At 38.6% G+C, this 24,796-nt stretch overlaps 1 protein-coding gene across 1 annotated transcript in view; it reads left to right on the top strand.

The window, feature by feature from the left end:
- Nucleotides 1-24,796, top strand: part of LOC141569712 (heat shock transcription factor, Y-linked-like) — a 45,913-nt gene that overhangs the window by 5,061 nt on the left and 16,056 nt on the right. The window lies entirely within an intron of this gene.

The raw sequence follows: 24,796 nt of genomic DNA, 5'->3' as shown, positions 1-24,796 counted from the left end.
CTCCACACTGCTTTCCTAATGGGCTGCACCAATCTACATTTCCAGCAAATGTGTATGAGAGTTCCTTTTTCTCCACAGCTTCTCTAACACTTGTTATTAGTTGTCTTGTTGATGATAGCCACTCTAACTGGTGTGAGATGAGATCTCATTGTGGTTTTTATTGGCATTTCTTTGATGATTAGTGATGTTGAAGATTTTATCCTATGTGTATTGGCCATTTATATGTCTTGTTTGGAGAAATGTCTATTCAGGTCTTAGGCCCACTTTTTTATTGGATTGTTTGTTTGTTTGTTTTGTTGTTGTTGAGTTGTATGAATTTCTTATATATTTTAGATATCAGCCCCTTATCAGAGGCATTTCCAAAATCCTTCTTCCATTCTGTTGTTTGCCTCTTTATTTTATCGATGGTACCTTTTGCTGTGCAGAAGCTTTTTAGTTTTATATAGTCCCATTCATTTATTTTAGCTTTACTTCCCTTGCCTTTGGAGTCAAATTCATAAAATGCTCTTTGAAACCAGGTCCATAAGTTTAGTACCTATGCTTTCTTTGATACATTTTATTGTTTCAGATCTTATGTTTAGGTCTTTGATTCATTTTGTGTTAATTTTTGTACACGTTGACAGATATCAGTCTAGTTTCGTTGTTTGAACATGATTTTCCTATTCCTCCAACACCATTTATTGAAGAATCTGTTTCCTCCATTGTATGTTTTTGGCTTTTTTGTCAAAAGAAGCTGTATTTCTCCATATTTATATGGGTTTATTTCCTAAGTCTATTCCATTGGTTGGTGTGTCTACTTCTCTGCCACTGCCATACTGTTTTGATTATTGTTGCCCTGCAGTACAAACTGAATGTGGGCATTGATAACTCCAGCATTGTTCTTTTTTCTTAGAATTGTTTTGGCTATTTGGGATCTTTTGTGGTTCCATACAAATCTGATAACCTTTTGGTTTATTTCTTTAAAAAATGCCATTGGGAATTTTATGGGGATTGCATTAAATCTGTATATTGCTTTGGGTAATATGGCCATATGAACGATGTTGATTTTTCCAATCCATGAACACGGAATATTTTTCCATTTCTTTGTGTCTTCTTCAATTTCTTTTAAAATGTCTCATAGTTTTCAACATGTAAGTCTTTCCATTGTTTACATAAACAATATTTAAGTGTATATATATATATATATATACACTTAAACAAGGTTGTTTATTCATATATATATATATATATATATATATATATATGAATAAACAACCTTGGTTAAGTTTATTTTTATGTATTTTATACATTTTTTGCAATTGCAAAAGGAGTTTTTTTTTTAATCTTCCTTAGATTTTGTTGTAGTATACTGGAATGCAAAGGATTTTTGTACATTGATTTTTTATCCAGCAACTTTACTGTATTCATTTATTGTTTCTCATAACTTTTTGGTGGAGTCTTTAGGGTTTTCTATACACAGCATCATGTCTTCTGCAAAAAGTGACAATTTAAATTCTTTCTTCCCAATTTGGGTGCCTTTTATTTCTTTTTCTTCTGTGATTGCTCTGGCTAGGACTTCCAATACTATGTTGAGAAGCAGAGGTGATAGGGAACAGCCCTGTCATGTTCCTGAATGTAGAGCAAAGGACTGCAGTGTTTCACCATTAATTATCATAGAACCTGAGGGTTTGTTATATATGGCATTTATTATGTTAAGGTATTTTCCTTCTGTACCCATTTTTTAAGAGTGTTAATCATAAATGGATGTTGTATCTTCTCTAATGCTTTTTCTGCATCTATTGATATAATCATATGATTTTTGTCCTTCATATCATTTATGTGGTGTATCACAATAACCAACTTGCATATGGTAAACCATCCTTGTGACCCTGAGATGTACCCCACTTGTTCCTGATGCATAATCTTTTTAATGCATTGTTACATTTGATTTGCTAGAATTGCGTTTAGGATTTTTGCATTTGTGTTCATCAGAGATATTGGTGTGTAATGTTATTTTTGTATATTATCCTTACCAGATTTTGGTATCAGGGTAAGTTTGACATCATAAAATGAGTTAGGTAGTATTGTTTCTTGTTTATTTGTTTTGGAAGAGTTTGAGTAGGACAGGTGTTAGATGCTCTTTGAATGTGTGGTAGAATTCACTAGTGAAGCCATACGATTTTGGGTTTTTGTCTTTGGGAAGGTTTCAGATGATGAGTCAATTTCCTTACTGGTGTTCGGTCCGTTTAGTTTTAACAATTATTTGTGATCTGAGAAAGACTATATGTTTCTAAGAACATGTCCATTACATCTAAGGGTTATTGAATTTGGTGGTATTTAATCCTTCAGAGTATTGTTGGATGATCCTTGGTATTTCTGTGGCATCCGTGGTAACTTCCCATCTTTCATTTCTGATTTTGTTTATTTGTGACTTTTCTCTTTTTATCTAAGAGAGTCTAGCCAAGTGTTTGTCAATTTTATTAATCTTTTCAAAGAACCAGTTCTTTGTCACATTTTGTTTTTCCATTGCTTTTTTGTTCTCTGTTTCATTTAGTTCTGCTCTGATTTGTATTATTTCCTTCCTTGTGCTGACTTTGGGTTTCATTTGTTTTTCTTTTCTAGTTCTTTAAGGTGTAACATGAAGTTATTTATCTGGGAATTTTCTACCTTCCTGAGGTAGGCCTATAATTATATGAATTTACCTCTTAAATCTGCTTTCACTGCATCCCAAAAATAGTGGGAGTATGTACTATCATTGTCATCTGTTCAGATGTATTGTTTGACCTGTCCTCTTATTTCTTTTTTTTTTATTAAATTTATTGGGGTGACAATTTTAGTAAAATTACATAGATTTCAGGTGTACAATTCTGTATTACATCATCTATAAATCCCATTGTGTGTTCATCACCCAGAGTCAGTTCTCCTTCCATCACCATATATTCGATCTCCCTTACCCAAAAAATCTGAAAACATTTAGAGATAAAGACACGTGTGTTCCAATGTTCATTGCAGCTTTGTTTACAGTGGCCAAGACATGGAAACAACCTAAATGTCCTTCAATAGATGAATGGATAAAGAAGTTGTGGTATATATACACAATGGAATACTATTCGGCGGTAAGAAAAGATGATATAGGAACATTTGTGACAACATGGATGGATCTTGAGAGAGTAATGCTGAGTGAAATAAGTCAGACAGAAAAAGCAGAGAACCATGTGATTTCACTGATATGTGGTATATAAACCAAAAACAACAAAAGAACAAGACAAACAAATGAGAAACAGAAACTTATTTCTTCTTTGACCCAGTCGTTCTTTAAAAATATGTTGCTTAATCTCCACATATATTGGGGTTTCCTGCTTTCTTTTTGCAGTTGATATCCAATTTCAAAGCCTTGTGATCAGGGAATATGTTTGGGGTGATTTCAACCTTCTTAAATTTGCTGAGGCTGGTTTTATCTCTGAATATATGGTCTATCCTTGAGAATCCTCCAGGTACACTTGAAAAGAATGTACAGTATGATGTTCTGGGATGAAGTGATCTATGCATGTCAATTATGTCCATTTAATCTACTGCATCATTTAAGGCTGCTATTTCATTATTTATTTTCTGTTTGGATTATCTGTCCACAGCTGTCAATGATGTACTTAGGTCCCATACTATAATTGTGTTTTGGTAATTTCTCCATTTACTTCTTTTATTAGTTGCCTGTTATATTTCAGTGATCCCTTATCGGGGGCATACATATTGATGACTGTTACATCTTCTTGTTGTATCATTTTGAAATGTCCATCTTTGTCTCTTGTTACATTTTTTAATAAAGAAGTCTATTTCATTAGATATCAGTATGGTTACACCTGCTTTACTCTGAAAACCATTTGCTTCAAGTGTCAGTTTCAATATATCACTTTGAGTTTATATTTGTCCTTGAGCTGAGATATGTCTCTTGGTGGCAGCATGAGATTGGGTTTAGTTTTCTGGTCAAATCTCCTACTTTGTGCTTTTGTATTGGTGAGTTCATTCCATTTACTTTTAGAATGATTATTGATATATGAGAATGTCCTATCACTTTATCTCTGGTTTTCTGGTAGAAATGTGTCACCATTGTTTCTTTGCCTTTCTATTGCTGTCTATTATTTCAGTGTGGTGGTATTCTCTTATTTTCCCCCTGTAATTCTTCTTTTTGTGTGTTACATATTTCAGTTCTGGATGTTTTGTGGGCATGTGTGGTTACCATTAAGTTTATATAAAAGAAAATTTCATATTTTGGGCCTTCCATTTTTATCAGTATGCTTACGTTCTCCATTTCCATGTGCCAGTTCAGACCTTTATTCTCCTCCTTTTTATGTTTTTGTAGTCATTATTTATCTCTATTTATTCTCTGAGTTGATTTCTGTGCTTCAGTAGAAAGTTGCTTTTTCCTCTTTTTCAAGTGTTTTTATTTTTCCTTCTTTCCGTTTGCATTATGTTTTAGTGTATAGCGTCCTATTTGGTGTAGGGGTTGCCATATCCTGCTTCTGTCTGTTCGCAATCCTACTCATAGTTTTGTATACTTTTTTTTTTTGTATGTTTCAAGTCAAATAGCCTCCTTCAGAATTTCTCATAGTGCTGGTCATTGGTTAGAAAATTCCCGCAGCTTCTGTATGTCTGAAAAGATTTTTATTCCTCCTTCATATCTAAAAGACATGTTGCTGTATACATTATTCTTGGCTCATAATTTCTCTCTTTTCATAGTTTGAATATTAGATTCCACTCCCTCATGGCTTTGTAGTGTTTCTGCTGAAAAATCTCATGAGAATGTAATGGGATATCTTTTGTAAGTTACCATCTTCTTTTCCCTGGCTGCCTTGAGGATTCTTTTTTTATCATTAATTCTTGACAGCTTCAATTCAATATGCTTTGGAGAAGCCTGCTGTGATTGAGGTAATTATGTGTTCTATTTCTTTCTTGGATTTGAGGATCCAATTCCTTCTATAAGTTTGGGAAGTTCTAATCGATTATTTGTATGAATATACTCTCTGTTTCCTTCTCCTTCTGGAACGCCCATTCTTCTGATATTGCTCTTGCAGATGGAATCAGAAAATTATTGTAGGGTTTTCCCTTTCTGTTAACCCTCAAATCTCTCTCTTCTTCCAGCTGTGTCACTTCTAGATTTCTATCTTCCTGGCACTGATTCTTTCCTCTATCAGATCAACTCTATTTCCTAAGTGGGCTATTTCATTCTTCATTACTTTTATTGAGTTCTTAATCTCCAGAAATTCTATTTCATTCTTTTTCAAAATTTCAATCTCTTTAATAAAATGTTTATTTTGTTCTTTTATAGATTGTAAGTTCATTAAACTATCTGTCTGTGTTTTCTTGCATCTCTTTGAGGTATTTCAGAACTGCAATCTTGAATGCTCCATCATTTAAGTCATATATAGCAATGCCTTTTAGTTTATTTTCTGGAAACTTTAATTTTCTTTCTCAGCTGTCTTGTTACTTTGGTTATTCATGGCAATTAATAAATTATTATTTCTCTTCCTAGAAATCTATAAGAGTTGGTTCTGCAACACATTGATAGGAGAAAGTCTTTCTTCAGTTTTCCCGTAGGTGTTGACAAATGTCTTTCTTTCTTTCGATTGCAGCCTTTTATTTTCCCTCATGCTGTAGTGTTATATTTTCTCTTCACTGTTTCAGCTTCTCACACAATGGGGGGATTCCCTGAAGTGAGAGCTCCTCCCCTGCAGACAGATTGACTGTGTTACAAGGCAGCGCTTCCGTGGGGGGATGTGGAGAGCTTCAGAGTTTCAAAGCTCTTCTTGCACCAGTTTTAAAGACTGTGTGTTTAGCCATTGTTTACTCGTGAAGGTACCAGCCCAGATATGTGGGGACAGGGGTGGGGTGGATTGTGCGATGTGATCCAGAGCAATTGTGGTGACCAAAAGAACAGACAATCCTGCACCCAAGACTCCTTCCTTTTTGCCAGAACTAGTTGGGCTGTGAGTCTGTGGATGTGGGGTGCAGCTCTCAGAACTGCAAATATTGTGTTCTTTTGACCTAACACTGTGGCATTTCCACTTCTAGCACTGGGAGTGTGGGGGTGAGGTGAGCTCTCAGAGGTTGGGCAGTGTTGGCTAGGCTCTGTGTCTAAGCATTCTGTCCTGTGTTAGGAAGTGAGGACTTAAACCACAATTTTTACTCTTCTACCCTCAGTCTTTTCTCTGATGCCCCTGCCATGAGTGTTGGGTTCAGCTGTGTTACATGCTGATCACGCTGGTGGGACTGTGGGCCATAAGCAGAGCACTAGCAGTCCAAATCTTCCATCTCCTGTGACTGCAGTAGCTTTGGAATCCAACGAGCTCAGACTTCTGAGCTCTGGTTTACTCCTAGTCCCACATGGCACGTGTTCTGCACTTGCCAAATCCCTCTCTATTTGCTCACACTGTTTGCCCACATTTTGATGATTTCATTTGCACATCTCTTAGTCTTGCCTGTTTCTGCACAGGAATTCCTTTCTGTAATTATGGTTGTTTTATTTGTTGTAAATTCCAGCAGAGATTTCAAAGGCTCACATCGCAATGCCATGTTTTATTTATTTATTTATTTATTATTCTTTTCATAATGGAGACAATCAGAGCTAAAAAAAAAAATAACAACCTTGATTTTCTAATTTTACATTGCTGATGCAGATTCGTTCTTTGATTTTTTCAAACGAAGTTGTCTGTGTACAAGACAAAAGTGGCATGGTAGAGAAAAGGATTGATTTGTTAGTGAACAGAGTCATGTTTATTCTGTATGTAAGAAGAAAGAAAACAAGACATTATCACCTTTTTAAGGTAAATTTTCACAAAATCTGACAGGAAGAATTTCCTAGCGTAAAGAGTACAAAAAGTCTCATCCTTTTTGTCATAGAAGAGAAAATGTGATAGAAAATCATATTGTATGATCCTATTAAAATATGGGGCTGCTGATACTGAAATACATGGAATAAATACACTCCTCAAGACATCCAGTCTTAAGGGTCTGATTCAGAAACTGGAAAATGCATTTGTAACTTTGAAGAGGAAATCAATACCTTTTCTAATGTTTTTATTTCTCTCAGATCCAGTGCTGAATCAATCCCATTGTAAACATTAGCCTACATGGAAGCCCAAGCTTTTTAGATAAAACCTGTGACACAATTTCCTCACTATTTATAAAATCTGTGAAGCAAAACATTAGTTTGAATCCAATGTTTGATTCTAATTAGTTTGAAGTATATTTTTCTTCTGTATCTTACTTGCCTAAAATGAAATTCATTTATGACAAATGTATAGTAGACATAGTCACACAGTTTCACCTGTTTGCCTGACAACAAACTGGAAAACTCTCAGGAAATATAAAAATTACATAAAGAAATAGAATGAAATTAACAAGGAAGAACAAACATATAATGGTCAATAATAATGGCCTCTCTTGTCTCCTGGCTGTAAATACCAAGTAGTTGAGAATTTCACTGAATACTACTCACTTCTGAGGTAGGCAACTTCATGTATCATTCAAAAGTCAAATGATTACTACCTCAATTGCTTAACCCCACTGAGAGAAAATTGAAAACTCTGCATGTGATACTTGTCTAAAATTAACACAATTAATTGCAGGTAAGGACATGGAAGTGTGCATTATTCCTAAGAGTTGGTTTCAGTTGAGAGCTCACAAATTTACCATGGGGTTTTAGGGAAATTCAGGGGTCAGTCAGACAACTACGGGGCACACAGGAACACCAAGTTATTGTGGAATTCAGAAACAGGTGATTAGGGCAGTATGACCCTATCAAAATAAACTTAGGGTGTTCAGGACCATTAGATGTTGTTGATAACTCCCAAAGGTTATTTAGGATCATTACAAAGCACTGAACATTAACAGATCACTCAGGGCATACTCAGTACTCCCATGAAAGTTTCAGTACTTCAAAGGGAGATATCAGATCCAACACAGGTGTATTCATGAAAATGAGAGAGCTCTCAAAAGAAGTAGACTTTGACAACTTCTATTGGAAATTCAGGATAATCAACAAATGCTTATCCTTCAGCACTATATCAAAAACTCACAGAAAATCTCATGAGCCTCACCACCTATTCAGTGCCACTAGGTCAAGAAGAACATGCCCTAATCATAACAGCCATGTTAATTAGGTATATCTGTGGCAACGTTGCATTTACAGGTTTCACACAGAACATAAAAGATCTCACTAGGACAATCATGGTACAGTCATGACAATCGGATTTTGCTCTGGACAAAGGGCTTCATCAAGACCACTCAGGATCCATGAAACCTAACAGTGTGTGCTTCACCTCAACAGGGGAAACAGAATATTTTAACTTCCCTCGTTACCAGCTAAGGGCAACTGCAAGAATCTGCAAACACTCAGGTCAAACAGGGAGCTATGTAAATACACCAAAAATTCTCAAAAAAATCATGCATGCATTCAGAGAAATGAAAGGATGCTAAGGGCAACGAAAATGATTTAAAATAAAGAAATGTGTACTGGTCCACAGATGTAGGGAGCCATGATTACAGATAACTCTGAGCCTTACAGAATGGCTCGGTTAATACTTAACCTGTTTCTACTCCTAAGGCAATGTCTTTGCGGGCGCCTGGAGAGTGTTTACAAGTTGCTGAGGAATTTGGTGAGAATGGCCAGTTCCCGGATACAGAGGATTGATGGCTATCGGGATAATTGGTAGATTCTGTTATGGGATAATTACTTTTGGGAGTTTCAGTGATTTTGTAGTTTCTGTAAAAATAGGTTAAAGATTTACTTTCAATGAGGTAATGCATTTTTGTGATTGTTAAGTTGCACGTACTCAGACTGTATATATTGGTGAAGGAGAATAAACTCGGGGCTTCAGCATCACTGGAGTCCAATTGATCGCATCATCATTTGTGTGAGTGTCTTTTTTCATTCCCACTCCCCCATTCAGGTACTGATCGACTTGTGGCGGCTGGCTCGCCACACACAAAGAGGTGGTAGGCATGCCTAGGGGATACTTGGACTACCAGAGACACCCAGGACAACTAGGCTAAACTTTAGAAACATGTTTATCGAGGAATTTCAAACCATGCTCCTAAAATCCTATTGTGTGTTGGGCTGAACCAGGATGCACTCAGGACCTGCAGTGGAATCTTCAGACAACCTTAATGCTAAGGTTACATAGAGTGTTCTCCCAGAAACACTAAAGGACACTTAGAATAACCATTATTCACTGAAGATCAGTAGGGTGGAACCCAGACGAGCTGGTTGTGTGCAAAACAACTCAGGCTCAGGGAAGATCACCTGTGGCTGCCCTATTTTAATGGGGGCTACCAGAAACTACCATAGTTCCAACACCATGTACATTTTGTCAGCATCAACATGGGTACTCAGAAAGACAAGACATTTCCACTACCACTATACAAACCACTATGGTGTTCCAGAATGTGAGTGGATGAACAACACCAATACCACCAAGATACCAGTACCAGTCAAGATAATGAAGGTGGTGTCATCACCACCAAAGCCCTCTCAGGGCAATGAGTTACTTTGCAACACCATAAAAGGTATACTCAAGACCACCAGAAGCTTTCAAGGACCACCAGAATGGTGCTCAAGTCTCCACAGTGTCATGAGGGTATGTAGGAACCCACAACAGCAAACTATTTGTCAGAAGCTCTGGCGTACTCTCAACATAACTCATGTTGCAACAATCTGCTTGCGTAAAGTAGTACCAGGGTGAACTTAGGAACCCAGGAAGAGCTCAGTATTACCAGGGAAACTGAGGAAAAGCAAAACCTTCTGAGGACCAACAAAGCACTATCAGGGAAACCAGAATGGACACAAATTCACAGGAGAGGGCACAGGGTAACCATGGGATGTCAGAAAAACCAGGACATGCTGAGGATGACTAGGACTTATCATGATCACCATGGGGTGCTCATGCCTATGATAGAGCTGATAAAAAACACCTGTGGGTGCCCACAAACACCATTTACACTCATGATCACCAGAATGCCCACTGGAAAAAGGGATTTTGCAGAATCACTGATGTGTTAACAGATACACCAAGGGTCTCTCAGCAGCACAAGTGTAACCTAGAAAACATAGGGACACACAGAGAAAGCAAGAACCAAGTAATCTCAGTGCCCTCAGTACACTCCAAAGCACCAAGAATAACTAAAAACAATCAAGAGGTGATTCGGAAAACAAGGGCTGAATTAAAATGAGAAAATGCTCACAATCACTTTTGAGACAGCAAGATAACTGGGAGACACTTTGGTAATCGAGAGGCCCATGGGACTATCAATGGACAAAGAATGAAAAAAAAGGGGGGAATAATCACCTGCTGTCATTGAGAACCATCAGGAGAAACTCAGTAACCTAAAAACCCCAAGGTGCACCAGTACCGTGTAAGGATCATGAAAGACTCAAATGTCAATTCAGATCATCAGAGAAAATCCAGGAAAATCAGAATGTGCTCAGAAACATTAGGGCCCATCCAGGGCCCATCCAGGACCAACTCTATTGAGGAGTTTCTCAAAAGTACCAGGACACAAGCAGATACACCAAAATCACCAGGGGCCACTCAGTACTACAAAGTGTCATTTAGAATAATCATTGTGAGATATGGAAGCCAAAGGGAAGTAAATATGTACTTAGGACCACCATTTTATACTCAGGTACAGGTAGGGTTATTAAAAATGGCCATTCATTGCCCAGGATCATCAAAGTGTCCATGTATCACCAGGGTGAACTCAGGAGTCCCAAAATCCTCCAGGGCAATCAGAGTGTTCTGTGGAACACCAAGGTTTACTGAGGAAAGAAAGGGCTCATGAAACCAGGAATGGGGCATTAAAAACCATTTGCAGTCATCTGAAATCAACAGTGGAAAATATAAAACAACTGTCTTCATCATAGTTTCCCAAGCACTCAGTATAATCAGGTGGTACTGGTGTCTTGAGCATCTCTTTGTTTCCCTGAATGTTTCCTAAAGTGCTTGGATATTCATTGTAATCTAGAATGATGTCCTGAAATGCCCTACACAGGTCTCAATTCTTCTGGTAGATATGAGCAAACTTTAGAAATTTTGGCAACACCATGGTGACTCTCAACATATACTCTCAACATTCCTACCATGTAGGCATCAGGCAGAGCCGCCAATACTTGTAACCAGAGCCAAGACTTCCCAACACCCTCAACTTGTTTGTGATTGGTCATATGCCCTTCTGACACCATACCCTGATGACTAGCTGGTCATATTCCATATTCCTTGCAGGATAGCACAGGGACAGGTAAATGTGGCCATCATAGCCTCCCACCTCACCTCAGAGAAAGGCTGTTGGACAGTGAGTCATTAAGTGTGCTCAAGGTGACCAGACAGGGTGAGGGGCAACAGATAGTATGGCAGGGACAGAGAGGCTCACACAGCATCTAGTTTATACTCAACAGGGAGGGACTTCTCAGGCACACAAAAAAATCCTCCAAGCCCAGCTGCGGCAGTAACTCCCTATTTTCCCACATGAATTACAGGGTTTCTTCACTACCACTGTCCACTCCAGAAGGAGCAGTTTAGGTGTTCACCACCAAACCGCTCCTGCCTGTACCCCCTTCACTCAAGGCATGTAACCCTGGCTCTATCAACTGCAGGACTTTAGCCCTCCTGTGACCTGAGGCACCCTAAAGGGGAAGGATCCCACCATAAATCAGAGGGTCCTGGGGAGGAGAAAGTACCTCAGCATGTCTAGCTTGCAGCCCCAGAGATCCTCATTGCAATGTCTCCTCTTTAGAGACACCCTCCTCTGGGGCACCACTCACACTAATTGCTGGTACCCTCTGGAAGTTCCTGGACAAAGACAGAAGTCCTTAGCCTATCTGTTATGTAGAATGAGTAAGGACATCCCCTCCACCCAGGCCACTGGGGGAAGAAACACTCATGGGGCACAACTTGGCAGAAACATTTCAGCCCTACCCTGCTCTCCTTAACTTTGACCCTTTGTGTTTCACCAGCACAGAGGAAACCAAAGGGACACAAAGGATTTCAAATGAGGATACTATTTCTGCAGGGAAGCGACCTGTCCCTGGCATGTCTCCCTTTCCCCAGTTACCAGAGCAAGAAGTGTCACTACTGGTCTGACCCATGTAACTCTCTCCTTTCCTGTCCCTCAGTTCCTACCTCCAGAAAGACAGGCAGAGGCCCTGGCAGCTTGGTGCATGGGTAACGCCATACCTCACAGCTACACATCACACACTGCCTTAAATGTTACTCCCTATGGCAGAGGTCTGGAGTGCCTGTGCACTGTCAACATTCCAATAGACACTCCGAGGATTCATGACCCCTACCTCAGAAAGTCTCCTGTCTTGTGTTCTGTCAGTGAGTGACTGCCATCCAAGATAAAGGATATATGCAAAGCTGCCTAAGTCACAGTGCCTCGGAACTGTGGGGTCACGGTTTACTTTGAAGCCTTGCACACCAGAATTGTGCCCTGTGTCTGGCACCTGCCCACAGGACATATCTCCATGAATTTCAACAGCCTATCTTTTCTCTCCCACTCAATTTACCCCCCACAGACTGTGGCCCGTTAGAAAGAACAATGGCATCTCAGAAATCACGCTTTCTGCTGTTCTCTGGTCTCCTCTTCCAGAAGCCTGCCTCTGCCCTTCACACAGTACATTCCACAGGCTGCAGATCCCACCCCACCACAGGAGGTGGTCTCCTCATTAAGCCCACATGGCCCCTTACACAACAAAGAGACAGCAGCGGTGCTCAGGTTCTTTATGTCTCTTTCACTGTCACTCCTGACAGTTGGGGAAAACGCTCTGAATCTTCCACAGGAGATCCATTCCTCATATCTGTGTTGTGCAAAAGAACCAAGGGGACTCATTGTGCCATCTCTCCCATCTGTAGATGCTCCTAGCTATTGTTCTACTTGGCCAAATTTCATGGTCTGCCTTCTGCATCTCAGGATCTGCAGTGCCCCCAGCACTATACATGACAAGCAGGCACACACACATACACACACACACACACACACACACACACACACACGAATCAACATATGGAAGGCAATGTGCAACCACACGGCTGTACCACCAATTGGGTCAGTGGGCAGAACTCCTCGCCCTTGAAATCACATTAGATTCCACTCCCAGGGTTTAAAATAAAGAGATGCAGAAATGCTGTTGCCATTGCCAGGATCACAGACTTGACTGTGGGGGACTCAAGGGTGTGTGTGAAATTTCAAAGGGACTTGCATTATATGCATTGAAAAGGATAGGGTGGGGCTGAGGAAAAATGGCGGCGTGAGGTGAGCCTCTGTAAAGCTCCCCTGGAATTTACAACGAATCGAACAACAACAACTCTGCAAAGGACTCCCTACACAGCAGACAGGCAAGACAAAGAGGCCAACTACAGAAATCACCTACAGATGTGAGATTCGCGCAGGCCGGGGGGGGGGGGGGGGGGAGGAAAGGTAGAAGTGCAAAGACGGAGCCGCGTGGGCTCAGGGCGCAGACCTAGCTCAGTGCTCCGAGCTCCCTGCTTCCCGAAACTACCACAGCTGCAGGAGAAGGAAGAACTCAGACTGCTAGGTGCTAGGCTCTGCTTATGGCCCACAGGGCTGAAGGGGCAGCATATAATACGGCTGAACCCAATGCTCATGGCAGAGACCTCGGAGAAAATACATTATTTTCTAGTGTACACGGAACATTCTCAAGGATAGATCATATATTGGGACATAAGATCAGCCTCAGAAATTTTAAGAAGATTGAAATCATACCAAGCATATTCTATGATCACAAGGCTTGAAATTGGATATCAACTGCAAAAGACAGCAGGAAAAAACACACATACATGGAGATTAAACAACATACTTTTAAAGAACGACTGGGTCAAAAGAGAAGTGAGAGGAGAGATCAAAAGATACATAGAAACAAATGACATTGAAAATACATCCTACCAATAATTTGGGATGCAGCGAAAGCAGTTTTAATAGGGAAATTTATCTCATTACAGGCCTATCTTAAGAAACAACAAAACTCCCAAATAAATAACCTCATGTTACACCTTAAACAACTAGAAAAAGAAGAACTAATAAAACCCAAGGTCAGCAGAAAAAAAGGAAATGACAAAAATTAGAGCAGAACTAAATGAAATAGAGAACAAAAAGACAATAGAAAAAATTAATGTGACAAAGAGCTGGTTCTTTGACAAGATCAACAAAATTGACAAAACCTTGGCTAGACTCACTAAGTTAAAAGAGACACTAATTAACAAAATCAGAAACGAAAGAGGGGAAGTTATCACGGACACCACAGAAATACAAGGATCATCCAAGAATACTATGAAGGATTATATGCCACCAAGTTCAATAACCTAGAAGAATTGGACAAGTTCTTAGAAACATATAGCTTTCCAAGGCTGAACCATGAAGAACTGGAAAATCTAAACAGAACAATCACCAGTAACGAAGTTGAATCAGTAATCCAAAACCTTCCCAAAGCAAAAGTCCGGGACCAGATGGCTTCACTAGTGAATTCTACCAAACCTTCAAAGAGGATCTAATACCAATTCTGCACAAACTCTTCCAAAAAATTGAAGAAGAGACAGTACTCCCTAACTCATTTTATGAGGCCAACATTACCCTGATACCAAGGACAGCACAAAAAAAGAAAACTACAGACCAATATCTCTGATGAATACCGATGCAAAAATCATAAATAAAATTCTAGCAAATCGAATACAACAATGCATTAAAAAGATTATTCATTACGACCAAGTGGGGTTCATCCCCAGGGCACAAGGATGGTTCAACATACGCAAATCCATCAATGTGATACATCACATAAACAAAATAAAGGACAAAAATCATATGATTATATCAATTGATGCAGAAAAAGCATTGACAAGATACAACATCCATTTATGATTAAAACACTTAATAAAATAGGTATAGAAGGAAAATACCTTAACATAATAAAGGCCATATATGACAAGCCCTCTGCTAATCTCATAATTAATGGTGAAAAAATGAAGCCCTTTGCTCTACGTTCAGGAACACGACAGAGATGTCCCCTATCACCTCTGCTTTTCAACATAGTGTTGGAAGTCCTTGCCAGAGCAATCAGGCAGGAGAAAGAAACAAAAGGCATCCAAATTGGGAACGAAGAAGTTAAATTGTCACTCTTTGCAGATGACATGATGCTATATACAGAATACCCTAAAGAGTCCACAAAAAAGCTATTAGAAACAATCAACGAATACAGTAAAGTTGCTGGCAACAAAATCAACGTACAAAAGTCCATTGCTTTCCTATATACTAACAATGAAATCTCAGAAAAAGAAATACAAAAAATAATTCCTTTTGCAATTGCAGCAAAAAGAATAAAATACCTAGGAATAAACTTAACCAAGGATGTGAAAGCCCTATATGCTGAAAACTATAAGACATTTTTGAAAGAAATTGAAGAAGACACCAAGAAATGGGAAGACATTCCGTGCTCATGGATTGGAAGAATCAACATAGTTAAAATGGCCATATTACCCAAAGCAATATACAGATTCAATGCAATCCCCATCAAAATCGCAATGGCATATTTTAAAGAAATAGAACAAAAAATCATCAGATTTGTTTGGAACCACAAAAGACCCCGAATAGCCAAAGCAATCTTAAGAAAAAAGAACAATAATGGAGGTATCACACTTCCAGACTTTGGCTTGTACTACAGGGATACAATAATCAAAACAGCATGGAATTGGCAGAAAAACAGACACATAGACCAATGGAATAGAATTGAGAACCCAGAAATAAAACCACACAAATATGGACAGATAATTTTTGACAAAGAAGCTAAAAACATACAATGGAGCAAAGACAGCCTCTTCAATAAATGGTGCTGGGACAATTGGATAGCTATGTGCAAAAGAATGAAACTGGACTGCTATTTGTCACCATGTACCAAAAGTAAATCAAAATGGATCAAAGACTTAAGCATAAGACCTGACACAATAAACTGCATAGAAGAAAACATAGGTACTAAACTTATGGACCTTGGGTTCAAAGAGCATTTTATGAATTTGACTCCAAAGCCAATGGAAATGAAAGCTAAAATAAATGAATGGGACTATATGAAACTTAAAAGCTTCTGCACAGAAAAAGAAACCATCGACAACATAAAGAGGCCACCAACTGAATGGGAGAAGATTTTTGCAAACAGTGCCTCCGATAAGGGGCTAGTGTCCAGAATATACAAGGAACTCATGCAACTCAACAACAAAAAACAAACAACCCAATTGAAAAATGGGCAGAGGACCTGAGGAGACATTTCTCCAAAGAGGACTTACAAATGGCAAATAGACATATGAAAAAATGCTCAACATCACTAATCATCAGAGAAATGCAAATCAAAACCACAATGAGATATTACCTCACCCCAGTCAGAATGGCTGTCATCAACAAGACAAATAGTAACAAGTGTTGGAGAGGCTGTGGAGAATAAGGAACCCTCATACAATGTTGGTGGGAATGCAGACTGGTGCAGCCGTTATGGAAGGCAGTGTGGAGGTTCCTCAAAAAATTACGAATATAATTACCATATGACCCAGCAACCCCTCTCCTGGGTATCTACCAAAAAATATGAAAACATTTATGCAAAAGACACGTGTGCTCCAATGTTCACTGCAGCTTTGTTTATGGTGGCCAAGACATGGAAACAACCAAAATGTCCTTCGATAGATGAATGGATCAAGAAGTTGTGGTATATATACACAATGGAATACTATTTGGCAGTAAGAAAAGATGATATAGGAACATTTGTGACAACATGGATGGATCTTGAGAGAGTAATGCTGAGCGAAACAAGTCAGACAGAAAAAGCAGAGAACCATGTGATTTCACTGATATGTGGTATATAAACCAAGAACAACAAAAGAACAAGACAAACAAATGAGAAACAGAAACTCATAGACACAGACAATAGTTTAGTGGTTACCAGAGGGTAAGGGGGGTGGGGGGTGGGGGGTGGGAGATGAGGGTAAGGGGGATCAAATATATGGTGATGGAAGGAGAACTGACTCTGGGTGGTGAACACACAATGGGATTTATAGATGATGTAATACAGAATTGAACACCTGAAATCTATGTAATTTTACTAACAATTGTCACCCCAATAAATTTAATTAAAAAAAGAAAAAAAGAAAAATGTCTGCAGTTTAAATTAGAGAATATTAAAGCCTTTGTCTTTTATCTGAGTATCCTTCTGTCTGATGGGAGAAGAAACCATGGAATAAGGGTGAGTGTGGGTAGGAAGCAGAAATGATAATGGCTTGGAAACATGAGTATGATGAAAAACAATTATCGTTCAAAGCAAAGCAATGGCAGTGGAAATGACGAAGATCAGCACAATTGTAAAATGTATTGCATTAGCTGTGCACTGCCGAGAATTACTCCACTAAGTAATATCCAAAAAAAGATGTTGAATATGTAAGTATTTTTTAGAGGTTACTCCGAATCACTCTATGTTTGGTTTTTCAATTTTAACCAGAGTTACAACTATTTGTGCCTAAGTCATATTCTGGATCTCCTTGAAGCCTGAAGCAGGTAATATTTACTATTGTTCACCATGTCGTGTGGAATTTATATGTGGTCAAAAAATATGCACGTCTCATGTTTTTAATGTAGTTAGAAATAATATTTACTATGTACGTAATGTATAAAGATTATTCATAAACACATAAATATATATGCAGCCATATATGATTCATATATATTATTAAATTTTTACATGCAAGTGATATATGTGACATATTTTAATATATGCACACTATATATGTCTATCTATATTTCATACATATGGATTATCTTTGTTTCCTCAGTTAAGTACAGCAGAGTAGCCCTGTTGTCTGTCTCTTTGGCAATCACTGGGAATTGGTAGGCCTGGTAAGTGTGTCCTCAATGGCCTGTTATGACCTATTCTTGTCATCCACACAGCTCCATGCCTGTCTGGATGAGATGGTTTACCAAGGCTTCCCACAAGCCACTGGATTCCTTTTTTTCCCTATCCTGCAGCTTTTCTCCTGATCCACAAAACATGCTTAGCCTGAACAGGTCCTCTGCCATGTAAACTTCCAGTAGATTTACTGTACATTCATATAGGGGAAGATTAGGCACTTTGCCAAAATCAGAGTCTTAGAATTATCCTTTCATATTTTCTGGTTCAAATAATAGAGATTAATTTCCTGGCAGTAGACACCTATACCTTCAAAGTAGTCAACTCTCCTCACCTAGCAGATTTCCAGTAGTGAAATCGGAACCTCACCTGTTGCCAAACCATGGGATCCTCCTGAAAGAGCTGGCAACTGGAGTACCCCAGTAGTTGGTCCTTCTGAACCCTAGGCCTTTCTGATCCCCAGAATCTTCCAAAGCTGATATACCTGTACCAAGGGACCTTACTCAGAGAGATGCAATGAAATATCAACATCAAACTTTGACTGATTCAGTAAGTTCCTGTATTAAACTTTCAGCTGGTATCACTGGACTTCATACTCTACCATTCATTAATGCTGGTGAATCCTGGATTTTGTTCAAAGTGACATAGATTTATCCCAAGTTCCTTCTGAGATTAATACAGTCTCAGTTTAATCTACTAAAATTCCTTGCCATGGTGAACTTCTACCTATACCCTGGCTAGATATTACCTCTGAAGTTGGACGGTGGACATATTGTGTGCCTGAAAAAAAAAAGTGATGCAGATTTAATCTAGAGAAGAGAGCATTACAACCCAAATATGCCGTATATATTATAAAGTCACCATTGTTTTCAAACCATTAACCTAAAAACTGCATTCATGCAACCCTTAAATAGTTAATGAAATTGAATTGTGTACTCATTCCACACTAAATTCAAATAGGTATCCTCTCCTCCAGTAATCCATACGTTGGAAACTTGGTTCCAGCCAGTCTTAACTATAGTTGAATCCCACGAACCTATAGGAAGAAAAGTTGAACACTCAATTCACCCTGAATCTCAATCAACTCAAAGTTGGATTTCCTTGGCACTTAATCTGCACTTTACTTGGATTCTATCTGCACCAAGTACTACTAGGTCTTGGGCACAATATAAGGCCAGTACAATCCGACTCTCAAGTAAAATGAATAGAATCAGCCTACTGAGCAAACATGGGAGATTACAATCAAACCCAAGAGGAAAATTGAAGATAAAGCTTGGCCCTTGTTCAATCCTATTATTAATGTAATTGAGCCTTTCACTCACTCTCAAGTTGGTATGATCAGACTCAGGACTCAGCATGAAACTTTCGTAGTCCAAGCTGGACCCAGTCAGAAACCCAAGCAGGAAGCCCTGTGACACAGCTGAAAACTGATACAATAAGACCATGATTACAAACTAAGCATGAAATCATCATACTGTGTGTTTATCTCCAATTTCCAATAGTCAGACCTAGGACCCATACTAAAGAAGGTAAAGGCAAACTTGGACCCAACAAGAAGCAAAACAATTATATCCTGGATATCCACTGAAACTGAAACAATCAGATCCTGGAGTGCCTGAAGCTGATACAGCCAGATCTTGGTTCTGGAGTAAATCTGATCAAATGAGACCAAGGACCTAGCCAGACTTTAACGCATTCAATACTGGATCCAGCCTGGAGTTAACATTGTCAGAGCATAGTGGACTCAGTCTGAAGGTGATGGTATCCAAGCATAGTCGAAGTCTGAAGCATCTACGTTCAGATTCTGGAAACAATCAGAAGTTAATACAGTCACACAGTGGTTAATGTCTGTAGCTGATTCAGTCAGACTTTGGTTGCAGACACACACTGTAAGAATAAGAACCTGGAGCCAATGTGATTTTCAGACAGTCATCTACTGGTCTGAATCTGAGGCTGATATAATCAGATCTCAGATTGAGTGTATACAGTCAAAACCTGGATTGAAACAGAATTTCACGTAGCCCACTTCGGGATACAATCTGAAGGTGATATAGTTAAACCTGGGACACCAGTCTGAGACTCATAATATCTAACTTTGGTCCCAGCCTCAAATGGGGCAGTCACACTGTGTACAGAACTAGTTACCAAACTAGCATGCCACTGGATATGGTCCGAAATGAAAATAGTTCCTAGAACCAAGCTCTGTATGATTAGGTAAGGGTTTGGATACAACATGACACTTACACAGATAGGCCCTGGATTGAACTTGAAGGTGATAAAGTTAGATTATGCACCCTGGCTGAAGCTGACACAGTAAGACCCTGGACTTGGCCAGATATTGGCACTCTCAAACTTGAGGGACGAAATGATGCTAGTACATTAACACTGTAAATCTCCAGCAGTATATCCCTGGGCAGTTAAAAACTAAAACAGTCATACTGTCGATTCAGTGTAAAACCCCAGCAGTAAATCACTGGAGAGAGATGTTAGCTAAAACTGTCACATGGGCAAAGCCTGAATTTCTAGGACAAAAGCTCTTGACACATTCTGCTTCTGAAATAGAACACTGTGGACTTCAGGTTGAAACTAGTAATACATCTCTGAACACGACCTGTAGCTCATACAGTAACACAGTGGACCCAGAGTGGACCTTCAGAACTAAGTTCCTGGACAAAACCTATAGCTGACATGATCATAATATAGATGCAGTCTGAATCTCAATCAGTAAATCCATGGATGCAGTCTGAAAATTATTAAACAGTCATACCACGGAGTCAAAGTGAGTCCCAGGCAATAATAAATCATTTTAACTGCCTGCAGCTGATACAATCACACTATTCACCCAAAAAGGATCTTTACCAGTAAATGCCTGAGAACACTCAAACTTACAGTGGTACCTCAGTTTTCGAATGTAATCTATTCTGAAGTGGGTTTGAGTTCTGATTCCTTTGAAAACCGAGGTGAAGTTTCCCTATAGAAAATAATGCAAATGGATTAATCCGTTCCAGACCTTTAAAATCAACCCCTAAAATAGCAAATTTTGTTACCTAATGATATTATAGATCCTTAAAATTCACGGCGTTCGTAAACCGAAATGTTTGTCAACAGAGACATTCAAAAACTGAAGTACTACTGTAATATAGTTTCACCGGAAATCCAGGGTGAACCTTCTGCAGTAAATCTCTGGATAGAATCTATACCAAGGACAGACACATAATGGACCCAATATGAATCACCAGCATAAATACATAAACACAGCCTCTAGCTGATATAGCCATGCTGTGAACTAAGAATATAATGTAATAACAAAATGATAGATAAATCCCCCCCCAGAAAAAAATCCAGAAGCCCTGGCCCTGGTCCAAGTGGGGCTTATTGATCATCAGGACCCTTCTCAAACTCAAACTGTAGGCATTCACCATGCTATGCCCTACGTAGGTCATAAGGGACCTTGGGACCCAGGCTAATATACCTGAAGCAGTCACTACATTTTCAAACCCTGGTGCTTCATATTTACTTGAAGGAGAGCCTGGAGCAAGAGAAAAACATACAGCTGATGATTGCTGACTATCCATTTTGTCTCTCATATGGGGTAAGTGATGCAGAAAACCATGGTATGTGATGAGAATACCCTCTTGGAAAGAGAGTAGAATCCTTCCATATGTAAAAGTAGATTTGTTATTATCTTTCTCTTTACTAATATTGCTCTCACTTTCTGTTTTCCACCAGAAAGTACTGGGATTCTGCAAAAAAAAAGACACCTAAGCATTCTGTAAGTCAGCACTTGTGCTCAGTTTTTGCTCAAGCAAAATTTATTTTCTTGCGTTGAAGTCAAGAAAGATATGGGGGAGGCTTGCCATTAGGCTATAAGCTAGGGAGATGTGAAATGCAGGGAGAAATACAGGAATAGTCTTCATCACCAGAAATTGCTTCCTATCCCCCTTTGAAATATCCATGGATATATTGCTCCTTGTTTCTTGCAGGTTGATCTCGGGGTACCTCTGGTGTGCCATCTGCAACAAACGGTTACATACATGCACTCTTGAATCACTTTGATGAACATTGCAAAAAGCCCTATGTCTTCAGCCAAGTGAGCCCTTTCCTCTTCTGGCTCCAGTGAGTTACATGGCCCGTCCTTGCACCCTGATCCCATCAAGGACCTATGACTACCTCTGCATTCATCTCTCTTTTATTCTCTTTTACAAATGCTTCAGTTGTTACCTCCAATCCCGCTTGTATTCAGCCACATTTCTTCTCTCTGCCAGACCCCAGAAAAGACCACAGAAAATGGTAGTGAGAGGACATGATAAAGAAAGGAACAGATTAGAATAAAGAAAAGAACAGAAGAAAAGGAACAAAAGAAGTAGGGGGTCTTTGTTCCTGAGAAATGCATAAATTTTTATACCAGCGAAGTAACAGGAATCATTTACCTCCTAGCTTGCAAAGACAGTTCATAGTTGGTGTATTATTTAACATTTACAATATCCCTATGTGACATAAAAAGCATGATTATTATAATTATATTAATCAATTACTCTGAGAACCAGAGAAATAGAATGGATTGATTACATTCTTAGAAGGAAAGAGGAACAGGGCTAGCATAGTGATTCAAACTACTTATTCTTCTAACAAAGTTTTTTCTTTACTACCATATCTTCCCTTAACACATAATGGTAGAATTATAAGTTGAATATATATTTCGGTAGTAGGTAATATATAATCATTTCTTTAGGTTCCTGTGTACCCAACTCTCTATTACATTGTGATTATTATCTTCCTCCTTTTCTTGACTATAATGAAATCCAACACACCATCTTCAATAGCTGTTTCACACTACACTTCCCTCCCTTCTTCTTCTAAAAATCTCTTTCTCACAGAATCATGTCCACATGTTATATTTCCATATAATTGCCTAGCCTCATATTGCCATATATATAGCATATCAGCTTTTAAAACGTAATTGAGGTCATCTCACTTATTTGTTCAAATGCTTCAATTGTTCACTCAGAGAACTCGAAGACTGTACTTGACTGAAGATCCTTATTTCTACTTTCATCTGTTCATAGATTTATCTCCAACATCTTAGTGCATGTTTTAACTGCCAATGCTTCAAGTCACTATTTAAGGAACACTAAAATTTGTTTCTTTAAATATAAGCTCTCTCCTGAGCTTCAAATGTGAATACCTTATTAATGTATACATTTGCTATCTCACTGAAATTTTAAAGTTAGTAAGCTCAGTCCATTCAAGGGCCAGCTAAATGTTTAAATTTCTCCAACATTTTTAATCATTTTTATTATTTTAGTGCCCACTGCATTAACAAATCCTAACTAGCTCAAACCTATAAAAGGACTACCATGCGAGAGAACTAAAATAGTACCCAGTATTGTAACTAAAGGGATCTTAAACTTAACCATAATAAAATGGTGACCATACAGTGTGATATATAATGTGCTACAGAACGGTATACCTCAATCCTATGTAACTTTACTAAAAATTGTCACCCTGATAAATTTTAATTAAACAAAGCACAAAATAAAAAGAAACGATGAACTTGGAAAGACGAGAGGAGCGTTCTTTGCAGAGAAATACCATGGACACAAAATTGCAGAGTGTGTGTCTACAAGGGAATTTTAAACTTAATATTGACATGTTTTGCAGAACTAGGAGGGATGAAAAATTTTAAGACGGGCAAAGATCAGGGTATGGGCTGGGTTAGTAAATGGGTGACATGATCAAATGTATAAACATTTAGTCTAGGATGAATAATTTTGGGGACCTTGTATACAGCACAATTATAATAAAAATTCTCTACTGTATACTTGAAAGTTGCTAAGTGAGTAGATCTTAAAAGTGTGCAAAACATACACAAATGCTAAATATTTGACATATGGATGTATTCACTAACAGTGTTAAGCTAAGCAAGACAGTTCCCTTAGTGTGTCTGGATACTGGTAACTGTCAGATAACTCCTCTGAAAAAATTGTGCTCTCTGACTTTATTCATGGACTTTTGATTTATGTAGATGTGAAGTAAGAACTTTGTGCATTGTGGCTAGAGAAACACATTGAAGAGATTAATGAGATGCCCTTTAATGTTTCATATTTCCTATTGAATCTATTTTAATCATTCTATGACTGCACACACAGGAATCCTGAATACACTGCTGTTATATTGAGACTGAAGCATCTTGGGGCACCCCTGAGAGTTGTTAAGGTATCTGCTATTCTACTATGTGACAGATTCTGGTTGGGAAGTGGAGCAACAAGAAATGACCTAGTGTTATTGCTCTTTCAAAAACTGCAGCTTCCTAATTAGCTTTTAGCATCACTGGGACATCCGAGGAACTCAGATAGCTCAGAAGTTTGGCTCTCTGGGCCATAAATATTTAATCAACATCATTAGTTACATTGCTTGTGAGGGGAGTGGTTTTAAAACTACTGAGATGAAAGGCCCACATTTTTAATATTACAGCTCAAGGGAAAACTTTTTTTTTTTTAAATTTATTGGGGTGACAATTGTTAGTAAAATTCCATAGATTTCAGGTGTTCAATTCTGTATTACATCATCTATAAATCCCATTGTGTGTTCATCACCCAGAGTCAGTTCTCCTTCCATCACCATATATTCGATCCCCTTACCCTCATCTCCCACCCACCACCCCCCCCTTACCCTCTGGCAACCACTAAACTATTGTCTGTGTCTATGAGTTTCTGTTTCTCATTTGTTTGTCTTGTTCTTTTGTTGTTTTTGGTTTATATACCACATATCAGTGAAATCACATGGTTCTCTGCTTTTTCTGTCTGACTTATTTCGCTCAGCATTACTCTCTCAAGATCCATCCATGTTGTCACAAATGTTCCTATATCATCTTTT

Source organism: Rhinolophus sinicus, chromosome X (genome assembly GCF_036562045.2).
Source record: "Rhinolophus sinicus isolate RSC01 chromosome X, ASM3656204v1, whole genome shotgun sequence".
In the NCBI taxonomy this organism is placed as follows: domain Eukaryota; kingdom Metazoa; phylum Chordata; class Mammalia; order Chiroptera; family Rhinolophidae; genus Rhinolophus; species Rhinolophus sinicus.
The sequence above is the reverse complement of the archived record's forward strand: the minus strand, read 5'-3'. Positions and strand labels throughout refer to the sequence as shown.